Source organism: Mytilus galloprovincialis, chromosome 2, assembly GCF_965363235.1.
Source record: "Mytilus galloprovincialis chromosome 2, xbMytGall1.hap1.1, whole genome shotgun sequence".
Lineage (NCBI taxonomy): Eukaryota > Metazoa > Mollusca > Bivalvia > Mytilida > Mytilidae > Mytilus > Mytilus galloprovincialis.
The window spans coordinates 35,651,671-35,663,695 of record NC_134839.1 but is presented as its reverse complement, the minus strand read 5'-3'; the positions used below and the strand labels follow the sequence as shown (position 1 = coordinate 35,663,695).

The 12,025-nt window shown below is 31.6% G+C and overlaps 1 long non-coding RNA gene across 1 annotated transcript; it reads left to right on the top strand.

Moving 5' to 3' along the window:
- The first annotated feature begins 3,476 nt into the window (after nt 1-3,476).
- Nucleotides 3,477-10,423, top strand: LOC143063481 (uncharacterized). Its single transcript, XR_012975011.1, has 2 exons — nt 3,477-3,560; nt 9,849-10,423. It is a non-coding gene; the product is annotated as an uncharacterized LOC143063481 (long non-coding RNA).
- Nucleotides 10,424-12,025: the final 1,602 nt, after the last annotated feature.

Genomic DNA, 12,025 nt, shown 5'->3' with positions numbered 1-12,025 from the left:
TTTTTACATGCAATTAAAGGAGTAGCTATTTAAGGTAAAATGAAGACAGTTGCGCTTCAAAGTTTGGGGGTTTCAGGGGCAGAAATTTTTTTTGATCTTGATGTAAATGATTTAATCTGTAAATTGATGATTGATGCCAATTTATTTCCGATTTGCTTATGATTTGCTTAAGGTAGGAATAAATGATTTAATTCTAATTTGTTAAAGATTTGATAACAATTTGTTTATCATTTCTTCATAATTTGAAAACAATTTGTTTATGATTTGCTTGAGGTAGGAATATGATTTACTTCTGATTTGATTAAGATTTGATAACACTTTCTTTACAATTTCTTTACGATTTGAAAACAATTTGTTTGTGATTTGCTTGAAGTAGTAAAGCTATTACTTCTGATTTGTTAATGATTTCAAAACAATTTCTTGACAATTTGTTTATGATTTGCTTATGAATTGTAAGCAATTTGTTCGTGATTTGTTATTGTGACTTGTTAGCTCATTTGCATGTGACATTTTATCACTTTCAAATCACAAAGAAATCATACGATTTGTTTATCATTTGTTACCATGATTTGTTCCTCATTTTTTTTGGTATAGTTAATAACTGACATATTCCTGACTTGGTACAGGTATTTTCTTAAATGTAGAAAATGCTTGAGTAAACCTGGTTTTATAGCAAGCTAAACCTCTAAGTTTTAACTTGTATGACAGTCGCATAAAGGTCCATTGTATTGACAACGATGTGTGAACAATATAAATAGACATAATAGGTAAACATATCAAAATTAGTCAAAATTAGGGGTACAGCTGTCAACATTGTGTTATAATCTTAATCACTATAAAACAAACAAGTATGTCAACAAAGGAAAACAAAAAGGCATACAGACAAAGCACATATAAGCAAAAACGAAAGACGAGAATACAAAAATCAGCATAGCGCAACAACACAATTAACGACTGGATGTACAAGTAAACGAGCCCGCGTCAAATTGATATCACCAAAAATAGACCAAACGGTAAAAACTGCAATTTAAAAGACAACCAAAAGAACACTTTAACACTTAATTAAGATGATAAGCAACGCCAGTACCTATCATCTATACTTCAAGACCTTCGTGTATCATTTGTGAGTAGATACGGATTTTTATCAACAAGGGCAGGTCTTGTTATCTTCTGATGAACTTTTTTAGAAAAAGGACGAGATGTTCTTTAACATTACCCTGGTTCATTAACTTTTTCCTCAGACACTGATGCCGTTTTGAAAGTCTGAGTAGAAGCTGCAAGCTCTTAAATACCGAATGAGTTAATTGGGAAATGTGTATTCAATATGCATGTTAAGTTGGTATATTGCTACTAAGGTTGAGGAATAGATAATTTCAACATTAAAATCGTCTCGATTATGGTACTGAGATGATTGTTTATGTCAAGTTCGAGGTATAATATAGAATGAATGGGCAGATAAAGCCGTGTCTGTCTTTTCTTAAATGTCTAGTTGGAGGATATATTTATGGAACCCGATCAGAAAAGTTTGGATTATTAATGGAAAGAACATCATCACTATATTTGAATGTGAAATTGATTAAACCATCTGGCTTCTTTGATCTTCTTGTTTTTGAAAAGTGTCTGAAGGAACCCCGGAAGTTGGAGGTTACTTGATAGTTATTTAATTCGTAAAATTTCATGTTGTAATCATAAAAGTAAAAACAAAATTTGCCAATTCTTACACAGAGCAAAGTAGTATCAAAATGCATTTATAATGCGATGAATGATGTCCCAACACTTTTCAAAGCTTTTCGCATGGCTGTCATTAAGGTTTCTACAGTGTTTGAATTCTGTTTGTGACCCAATCCTTCGAGCGTCAAGCTTAAGATTTACTTTAATTTTAATGTATAAATTGGTTTAATTGTAAAAATTCTTGTTAAATGAATGTTCTTTTATTTTCCATCTGAGAGCAGACTTCTTATCCAAAATTTGTGTTTAGTTTTGAGCCGAAAACAAACCGCTTTTTTAATCAATCTAACTATTCTAACTAAATTCACAGTTCTGTTGAAAGATGGTTATATTAAACATGTTTAACACTGTAAATAAGATTTTGTTAGGTGCCAAATAATTACATTAGATGTATGTTTCATTATAATACATTTGTACTTTATTCTGATTGGCTAACAGCACAACACTTGTTAATTATTCCTTAAGCAATTGCATTACTCAATAAAACTTTTCATTCATGATAACACGTGGTCCCACAAAAAAAGTGCACAGGTGAATTAAATAAAAATAATATAAAATACGTGTTTTCATGATCATAGCTAAAAAATGTAATTATAAGTATTGAATGCTTCTTTTTGTAACTTCATAGGGTTGTAAAAGCGTTGACCGTGCGTACATTTTTAGAATGAAGCGCTTCCGCGCTTCATACAAAATGTACTTCGGTCAACGCTTTTACACCCCGATGAAGTTACAAAAAGAAGCAAACAATTCTTAAATAAATATACTAAAAATGTAAAAAGAAACAAAAAAGCATGTAAAATGATTGGGCGTTGCTATAGTGTATTATTCATTTACACAAATTTAAAACTTTTTCTTTTAAAAGGTAACACATACTAGCTTTAATTAAATAAGATATAAATTGAAACATCAGTTGAATTTTTATGCTTACAAAAAGGTCATAATAGATCATAATATACTTTTCTTTCAAATCGGTCTTTTTTTTTAATTATAATTCTTGCCCAAATAGGCTGTCTTCAAAAAATGAAAAAAACTTATACCTCAACACTAACAAATTTAAAGTTTAAGAGTAATGATTTAAATTGAGAAGCATAATTCCTTCTAAATATATCATTAAATACTGAATTAATGTCCATTTTTTTTATATATATATATATGTTCTTGAAAAAGCCCCTACAATAAAATCCATATATTCGGCGTCATATTATATATCCACCCAGGCCTGTTTACTCCTAAAGGTTGCATTTTAGATAAACAGTTTAATTCAGTGGCGGATCCAGGGGGGGGGGGGGCGGGGGGTTCCGGGGGTGCGCACCCCCCTTTATTTTTGCCGATCAATGCATTTGTATCGGGACATATGTTTTGCACCCCCTCCCCTTTTGCCCTGGGTGCCCTGGGTTAGCACCCCCCCCCCCTTTTCGAAAATTCCTGCATCCGCCCCTGGTTTAATTCCTCTGGCTAAATCATAGAGATAGCATCGTGCATATTTATCTATTTTGATTCCTGTTATGTCTTCTAGAAACAGAAGCAATTCTCCTTACAGTTTTCCCACAACAATATCAGAAAAAAAACCAATAGACAAATAGTGCCTAATAAAAAATGGAATGCAAGAACAAATTAATTCATACTTTGTATTGCACTTATTTATTTATATAAAACAGTTACTGTTAGATATAGATAACAAACGAGCAGCCCAAAAAAAATTAGTTTACCTTTTTTAATCTATTTATAGACCCCGGAAATGATGTTTCGTCCGCCACTGATATCGTGAGCTGGTTTGTTATTCACTTATATTGACAAGTTGAAGACACAAGTATTAAGATTAAGCCGCATTGGTTTGTTATTATATATATTATGTATGAATGGAATATTCCCCTTAAAAATCTAAGTTAAACAGTCTGTTCTGTACGTAGATCTAGATGTGCCTAATGAACGATATAATGATTTTACCAGCATACATCATACTAATTATTATACAAGGATTCTGTAAATATTCTCTATGTGTATTGATATGACATTCAATGCCAAACATCCATTATTGCATAAGCATCACTTTCACTTATAAAATTTAAATTGAGTAATTGATTGCAATGTCATAGCTTTTTAATTGTAACGGAATTAAACACTGATAATTGTGAAGACTATATACAAATCTTCTAAAAATAGAATGTAAACATTACAGGTATACAAAGTTGAATACAACTCTCAATGCGACCCAACATGGAGTCAAACGATAAATGTTGTATTCATATTGTTTATGAAATGTTAAAAAAAAGTTTATTATAAATACAAATGTATATGTCCATATATTTATGTGATGATCGTTCATTAATTATTTTGTGATTAACTAACTAGTAACTATAACTAATTTTAATCAGTATAAAATCCAGTACAAAAGGATCATCGCTGAAACACATGAACACATATACAAAACAAAACAACAATAAAACATAACAGCCAACAATTTTGACACTTATAACAAGCAATAGACAAAACTCACACTTCAATATTATGCAATTATTCCCATTGATGAATGTCTAATCAAAATACATTTGTCCGTATATATAAGAAATCTGATGAGAACACCAGTCTCCGAACAGTTCATTACATATTTAAATTTATCAAAATTATCTAAATCACAAAAACATAGTATAATATTAACAATGTCATCATAAAACTTTTCCCTCTCGTCTTGATAGAGGTTGCATTCACATATAAAATGAAGCTCATCTTCAATTTTGTTATCAATACAAAGTTTACATATTCTTTGATCCAAAGGCGTATTATTATATCTGCCTTTTTCAATGTGTAAATTGTGGTTAGAAATTCTTAATTTACATAATTGTCTCATATATTGTTTTGATATATTCAACTTGGTATAAGTCTCAGGTTTATATTCCTTTTTTAACTTGTAATATGTGCGTAGTTTGTTTTGCTTTTCACCTGACACACATGAGAAAAAAATATTTCCATATCTTTCTTAGAGGGGCACTAGCTACGAGATATATAAAAAATCTAAAGTTTGATTTTTTTCTGTTCAATCATTAATGAAAGTGAAATAGTGAAATAACAATTCGCTTTTTGCAGCCAAAAAGGTACAATTTTGTCAAATTACGCTAAGAAACATTGATAATTTGTTATTCACTTGCAAGTGAATGAGTCGACCTCTTTAAATCCGTATTCATGTGAACTTCAATTTAACCACTATCTAAAAATTGACAACGCATGCATTGTACGTTTTCTGGTTATTTAAAGAAAAAGAATGTCAACAATGAAAGTGAAACTACGGTAAATCATTTGGTTACTAAATCGATGCATATAAAATCATTCTGATACGGTTAAAAACAATGAGAAACATCTATTTTTAATCTATAGAATAAAATCAAACAGACCTATAAAAATCCAATTGCACGTGTTGGTTTAATCTATTCATATCTTTATTTATGTATACATCGCTTATATGGTCATCTGAGGTCAAATCGATAGTTAATTAGATGGCGCCTGGACTAAAATACACACTAAACGAACCTATATATTATCTACCCCATGCTCTGTAAACTGTTTATTTTAGACTTTTGATAGTTTGGTTAAATGTTTTACATTGTTATAAATCAAATATGAGAATTTGAGTCAAATCGGTGACCATGAATTTGACAGCTAGTGCCCCTTTAATTAAATGTTTGATTATTAAAAATGCGGGAGCGTTAAATAATATGAATCTATATATTAGACATTATTTTAAAGGGGCACTAGCTAAGAGATGTATAAAAATCAATAGTATGTTTTTTTTTTTGTTCATTCATTAATGAAAGTGAATTGCTTTTATGTCAGTTATGTGTACATAAATGTGGGAATAAAATGAAGCAAATTTAATTATCGATATTAATAGTAATTGTCTTTTGAAATATATGTAAGAAGCTGTAAGATTAAAAACTGCAAGAAAACAGTATGACTAGTTGAATCTAATATAGGATCGGTCCAATGGGTTCATCTCGAGTCCTGACATTTGAGAATGTAAAACTGTCTTTGAAAATCTTCGAAATTGTCTCATCCTAACCACATGTCAAGAGGAATGTATTGATATGTTGGATGATAATCCAGGCTCGCTCATTAAAAAACCCTGCCATTTGAAAATGTTCAAATTGTTTGCAAACAGTTGAGATCCCTACCCTTAAATACCCTATAATATATTCTTATGTGCATGATGTGCCACGACTCGATAAGTTGAAGGATACATTCTGGTGACTCCGGTAATCACCATATCCTGTTATTTGAAAATGCTCAAAATATTGTGCAAAGAGTTAAATTGATAGAATGATATAAGGTTATTAGGTTACCATGCCCTGCATTTAAAAATGGTTAAATATCTCGAAAATGGTTGAGATCATTATTCCCAATCTTTAACCAGATATGTTTTATTCGTCTTATCAAGGTCATTTGAACGATATATAGGGAGTCCCGAGGAGTCATCTAACCCATTTCATTCAATATGATGTATTTGTTATATTAAAGGTAGTTTAGGTAAAGATTGCATAAAATGCAATCAAAATCTTATGGGACTGACTTGATATCTAATTCTTCCAAGGCTTATCACTAACTTTTTGATACACACAATATAATGCATTGATTATAACATTCTATACATCCTATCCATGAACATTTCCAAAAATGTATCGATGTATCATATGCTCAGATATTCAAGGCACAAAATGATTTTACACTTGTCAAGAAAATTTCATAACTTTTACAAGGTGGAGGAATCTAATATTTGTTCTAAACATATAAACGATGTCATTGTTTAAGTCATCTTTAAAAAATGGAGTTATCTATCGTGTCTAGAACTGTTATTAAATCAACTACAACAAATGCAATATAAACAAGTTTACTTCCCACTGATAAATTGAGGCAATATTTACCCCTCAGTGCTTACAAGCACTTTGATTTCATATTCTTTTCGCAAGCGTATTTGTAATACCGCATCCGAAAATTCAAGCTGGAGTATTGCAGTTTCTTCTTGAGGTATGCATGGTCTATATAAAAAACAGTAGTTAGCAGATGTTCAAATCTCATAAATCAATTAAGAAACCCAATCAAGGAAACAAACAAAACTTGAATCCCCAAAAAAAAACGATTACGTCTCCTGTAACTTCTTAGACTGTGTGAACGACCAACCAATGGAGTAGATTTCAATTTAAACCAATTCGAAAGTTCGATAAATAATTGCGGTGGACAGTGATGGTAATGAATATCTGTATATGATTCTTATTTTTGCATACAGTATACTAAGAAGTATATTGATATGTTGTTATTGTGCATGCATAATCTTGTATTGCTTGTTTCGTTTCACTTTGTTGTATGTAATTTTTAGGTGAAAAAATGTAGGTCTGGTAAAAGATGTGTATATTCAGGGTTATTGTTTTACTTTTGATTAAGCTTTATTCAATCGATACTAGGTTTTAAAAATATAATATACACACACAACGATTTTATAAGCCTTCAATGTTTTAGGCAATTGTGACCATGACTTGTCCATTGAATAAATAAATAAAGGTTGTTTTACATAAAAAAAAAATTAAAAAAAATTCCGTTCTGAATAGATATAAGAAGATGTTGTATGAGTACCAATGCGACAACTCTCAATCCAAATCACATTTTGTAATCGTAATCCACTATAGGTCAAACAAAGTACGGTCTTCAATGCGGAGCCTTGGCTCACACCGAACAGTAAGTTATAGAAGGGACACAAAAATGACTAGTGTAAACCCATTTAAACGGAAAAACCAACGGACAATCTATATAAAAAACGAAAAACGAGAAACACTTATGAACCACAACAACAAACGACAACTACTGAACATCAGATTCCTGACCTAGTACAGGTGCAAACAAATGCATCGGGTTTTAACGTTTAAATAGATATCAACCTTCGCCCTTATCTGAAATAATAGTGTAACATCACAACATAGAAAGGCACACTATAAAATATCAATTGAAATGACTTTAGCTCAATACAAAGACATATTAACATAATTGCACATACACTGAATGTATCGATTTGATCTATGATACAATATAAATACAAAATCAATGAGATAAGGCATTTTTTTAGGGTTGAAAAAATAGTACGAAGAAGTGAAAATTTATAGTAATACCAAACACTTATCAAAGAAACTAGTAAATAGATGAGATATAAGCCAGAATAAGTAAAAATAAATTGAAAAAAAAAGCATTACAAATAGTATCAGCAGGTCAAATTGACCCAAAGAAGTAAGATTTGAGAGTACTCACAGTTACTGACAGGCTGACAGCTAGTTAAAAGCCAAAAAAACAATAATTTATATTAAAAAAAACATGCATCAGAGAATAAAATCAACGAAAACACATCCCAGAGATTTAGTATATTAACGTCATAGGCAGTCAAAGAAGACATGACTTGTGCAATGCCAAAAATAAATTTATCGGTAGGCAGTAGGATAGTTAGGAGTTAACATCTTTATAGAACAAAAATCAAAGTGGATGTCGTTTGAAAATAATACTAATTTAGCTAATATGTTTTAATTTCCTGATGACAGAATCGACATTTGTGCCAATGTAAACTATATTCAAAGATTTAATTACTACATTGGGTATGATAACCTATATCAACGATTAAAAACAAATAATTAAATTGACAGTCGCAACTCCAATGAAAATGACCATCATCCACTTATCTATTTGAAAAGCAGTCAACATTGTCGTAATTACTTTAAAAACAAACAAATATGTAACACAAAAAAAACCCGACATACAGACAAAGCACATTAGCAAAAACGAAAGACAGGAATACAAAAATTTACTATAGCACAATAACACAATGACTGGATGCATTAGTACAGAGCCACGTTATATAAAACAAAAAAATACAAAAAGGCATTTGAACAAAGCACATTAGCAAAAATTAAAGACTAGAATATAAAATTTAACCATAGCTCAATATCAATACTGGGATGTATAACTACAAAGCCACGTCAAATTAATGTCATCAAAAACAGAATGAACATTGAAAGTAAAAGTAATATTCATGAAGACAAATAAAAGAATACTATAACACGATATTAAGATGATAAAAAAACGTTAATACATAGAATCTGTCCTTCAACTTCGTGCATTATTTGTGAAGTTGATACGGAATATACGTCAACAAGGTCTTATTTGGCCTTTTTAACTTTAACTTGGATTCGAGCGTCACTGATGAGTCTTCTGTAGCCGAAACGTGCGTCTGGCGTATATAAAAAAATTAGTCCTGGTATCTTTGATGAGTTTATTTGGTACCTTCCGATGAACCTTTTTTAGAAAAAGGACGAGACATTCTTTGACACACCCCTGGTTAATCAACTTTCTACTCAAATACTTGTGACGGCTTGCAAAGTCTGAGTAGCAGCTGCAAGCTCTTGAATGCCGAATAAGTTGGGAAATGTATATCCAATATGCAGGTGAAGTTGGTATATTGCTACTAAGGTGGAGGAAATTGTTGATTCCATCAAAAAAATCGTCTCGTTTGTCATAGATACTGGTACTGAGATGACCACATATGTCAAATTCGAGGTATAAGTCTAAACATGAGGAGGAGGAAGCCGTTTCTGTTGTTTCATTTATTCTAGTTATGGGGATATGTTAATGGTATCCAATCAGAAAAACGGTTTGATTTTTAATGAAAAGAACATATTCAATTTATCTGAATATGAAATTAAATTATCTGGCTTCTTAGATCTTCTTGTTGTTGACAAGTGTCTGAAAGTACGCCGACTCATAAGAAAATTAGAGGAGGTCGGCAAGCAAAGGCGCACGTACAGTTCGTTCCCGTAGGAATGCCGACAATTTGTAGAAAAACTCTACCTCCAAATTCAACAAATATGTTGTCAATAAGAAACCGAAGCATACTGATCACTTGTTCCTCTGTGTAGCATGTTTGTTCAATCCGTTGTATTAACAAAATATACCGTATGGTATCCAAAAGTAATGAACGTATGCTACCATTTTTATGTTGAAAAGCATTGTGCATTATTTCTTTTAGACGATTTTTCAATTCGACATGGGGAATGGTAGTCTTCAACTGTTAACCTTCTTGTTGTTTACCTTTGCAGAATGTGTACCATATAATTGGGAAAAGAAAACAGTCTGATAGATAATTTTAACCAATATCGACGGTGTCAAATCATCAATCAACAGACGGTGGTTGCTTAAGATAGAAGACGAGCAACCGATCATCAAAGTATCATTAAAGGATCACATGTTAGTATATTACACAGTGCAAAAAGACGCAACGTTTTAACCAATATGTTGAAAGAACATTTTGTAGAAGAAGTCCTTCAGGATATCAAAAAGAAATTGAAAACGAATTTGACGATCCGAAGTGGTCATACAATGTAAATTCAAAGTTTTGGAAATATTATTGTTAATGGCGAATTTTGTTAGACCACAATTACTGCCATATATTTGTCTGTCGTTACGACTCCTTTATTAATGAAAAATGAAGGGACGACACGCATTGCATTTAGGACCTAACAGTAATGGCTGATGGATTCGATGAAATCACAACAAACGGTAATGCTTCTAGCTCAAGGACTGACAGTTGACTTAGTTAGGAACTGTCTTTTGGCATACAAGCAATCATATAGAGTTCGCCCTGTAGATTAAAACAATAAAAATTGAACCTCAAGATGTTTGCTGTCATTAAAAAATTATGTTGTTCGACTTAATAATATTTTTATTTTAAATGTAATCATATTAATTTTCAGATATATAAAGTAGCAACTTTTTACGACAAGAAATATAATCCTGGTACCTTTGATAACTATTTTAAACAAAGACGAACATACATACGAAGTTAATATAATTTCTGTACATGATAACTTTACTTGAAAGTTACATACATGTGTCAAGAATGTATACTAAAGGCTGTTAAACATTTAAAATGGTTAAGTACAAATCCAAAATACCCAACTTCACGAAAAACAAATTATTGCCAAACCACTTATAACTAGAAGTAAGTAAAAACATGAATTTCAAGTACAATTTACAAAAATGCGAATAGAATGTCAACCAGATATCTTAAGAGATGAACAAACACTGGTTCAGAATCAATCACAAAACATAAAAAAAAATGATTAATTACCAAACTCGACACTGAGCCAGCGTTAGGTAGATATTATTCAACCAACATAATTTCAAACAACGTTTATCAAGGAATGCAAAAGAAATGAATATGATGTCAACCTGAATTTGTGAACACCTTAAAAAAAGCATTGTAGCCAAAGTTGGTTAATAAGATGGAGTAAACTAAACTTGTGACCAGCCACGGAACTTTATGCGGCTTTTGCATAGAAAGAAACTAATAAACGTCAACATAGAATTAAAGAAAATTAACGACAGTCTAGTTAAAACTAGTTCAAAACGAAAATTAAGTGTCAAGAAGAACAGCAAAACATAGCAGTTATAGCGAACCATGAACTTTGAGCCACAGAGAGATAAGCACCGAAAACGCTAATGAAATACAAGCAGCATTTTATAACAGTTGCTGAATTCTATATTAGATAATTAGTGTTGCCTTTAAAAATAACGACACATTTGAAGCCAAACAAATTGCATACCCAATAAAAACATTACTTGAAGCATTATCAGCATCAGAAGACAAAACACAAAAAAGATCAAATAGTGAACCAGAAACACTGATTGCTCCATCTAAAAGGTTACTATTAAACCAAGAAAGAGTTCCAAATGGTGAAGTTGAAATCATCCCTTGGTAAATTTTACGGACGCCATCACGAGTTGGTTGACCGTTATGGAATAACCATTTCACAAATGATATCGGATATGTTCCTTACGTCGTAACTACAATCCCCTTCGCTTTCATGAATGTGACCTACCGAATTAGACTATTTACCGGATTTTTAATTACATAAGCAACACAACGGGTGCCACATGTGGAGCAGGATCTGCAAACCCTTCCGGAGCACATGAGATCCCCCCTAGTTTGTTTTTTTTTTGTGGGGGAGGGGGGGGGGGGGGGTTCGTGTTGCTTATTCTTTAGTTATCTATGTTGTGTTATGTTTACTATTGTTTGTTTGTCTTTTTCATTTTTAGCCATGGCGTTGTCAGTTTATTTTCGATTTATGAGGTTTGACTGTCCCTCTGGTATCTTTCGTCCCTCTTTTGTAAATCGATAGCTGTCAACAAATTGTCATTAAATAAAATAAGAAGACCAGGTAAATTCATTGCAGGAAACGGACCAAATACATTAAAAAGTATTATAAATGAGTAA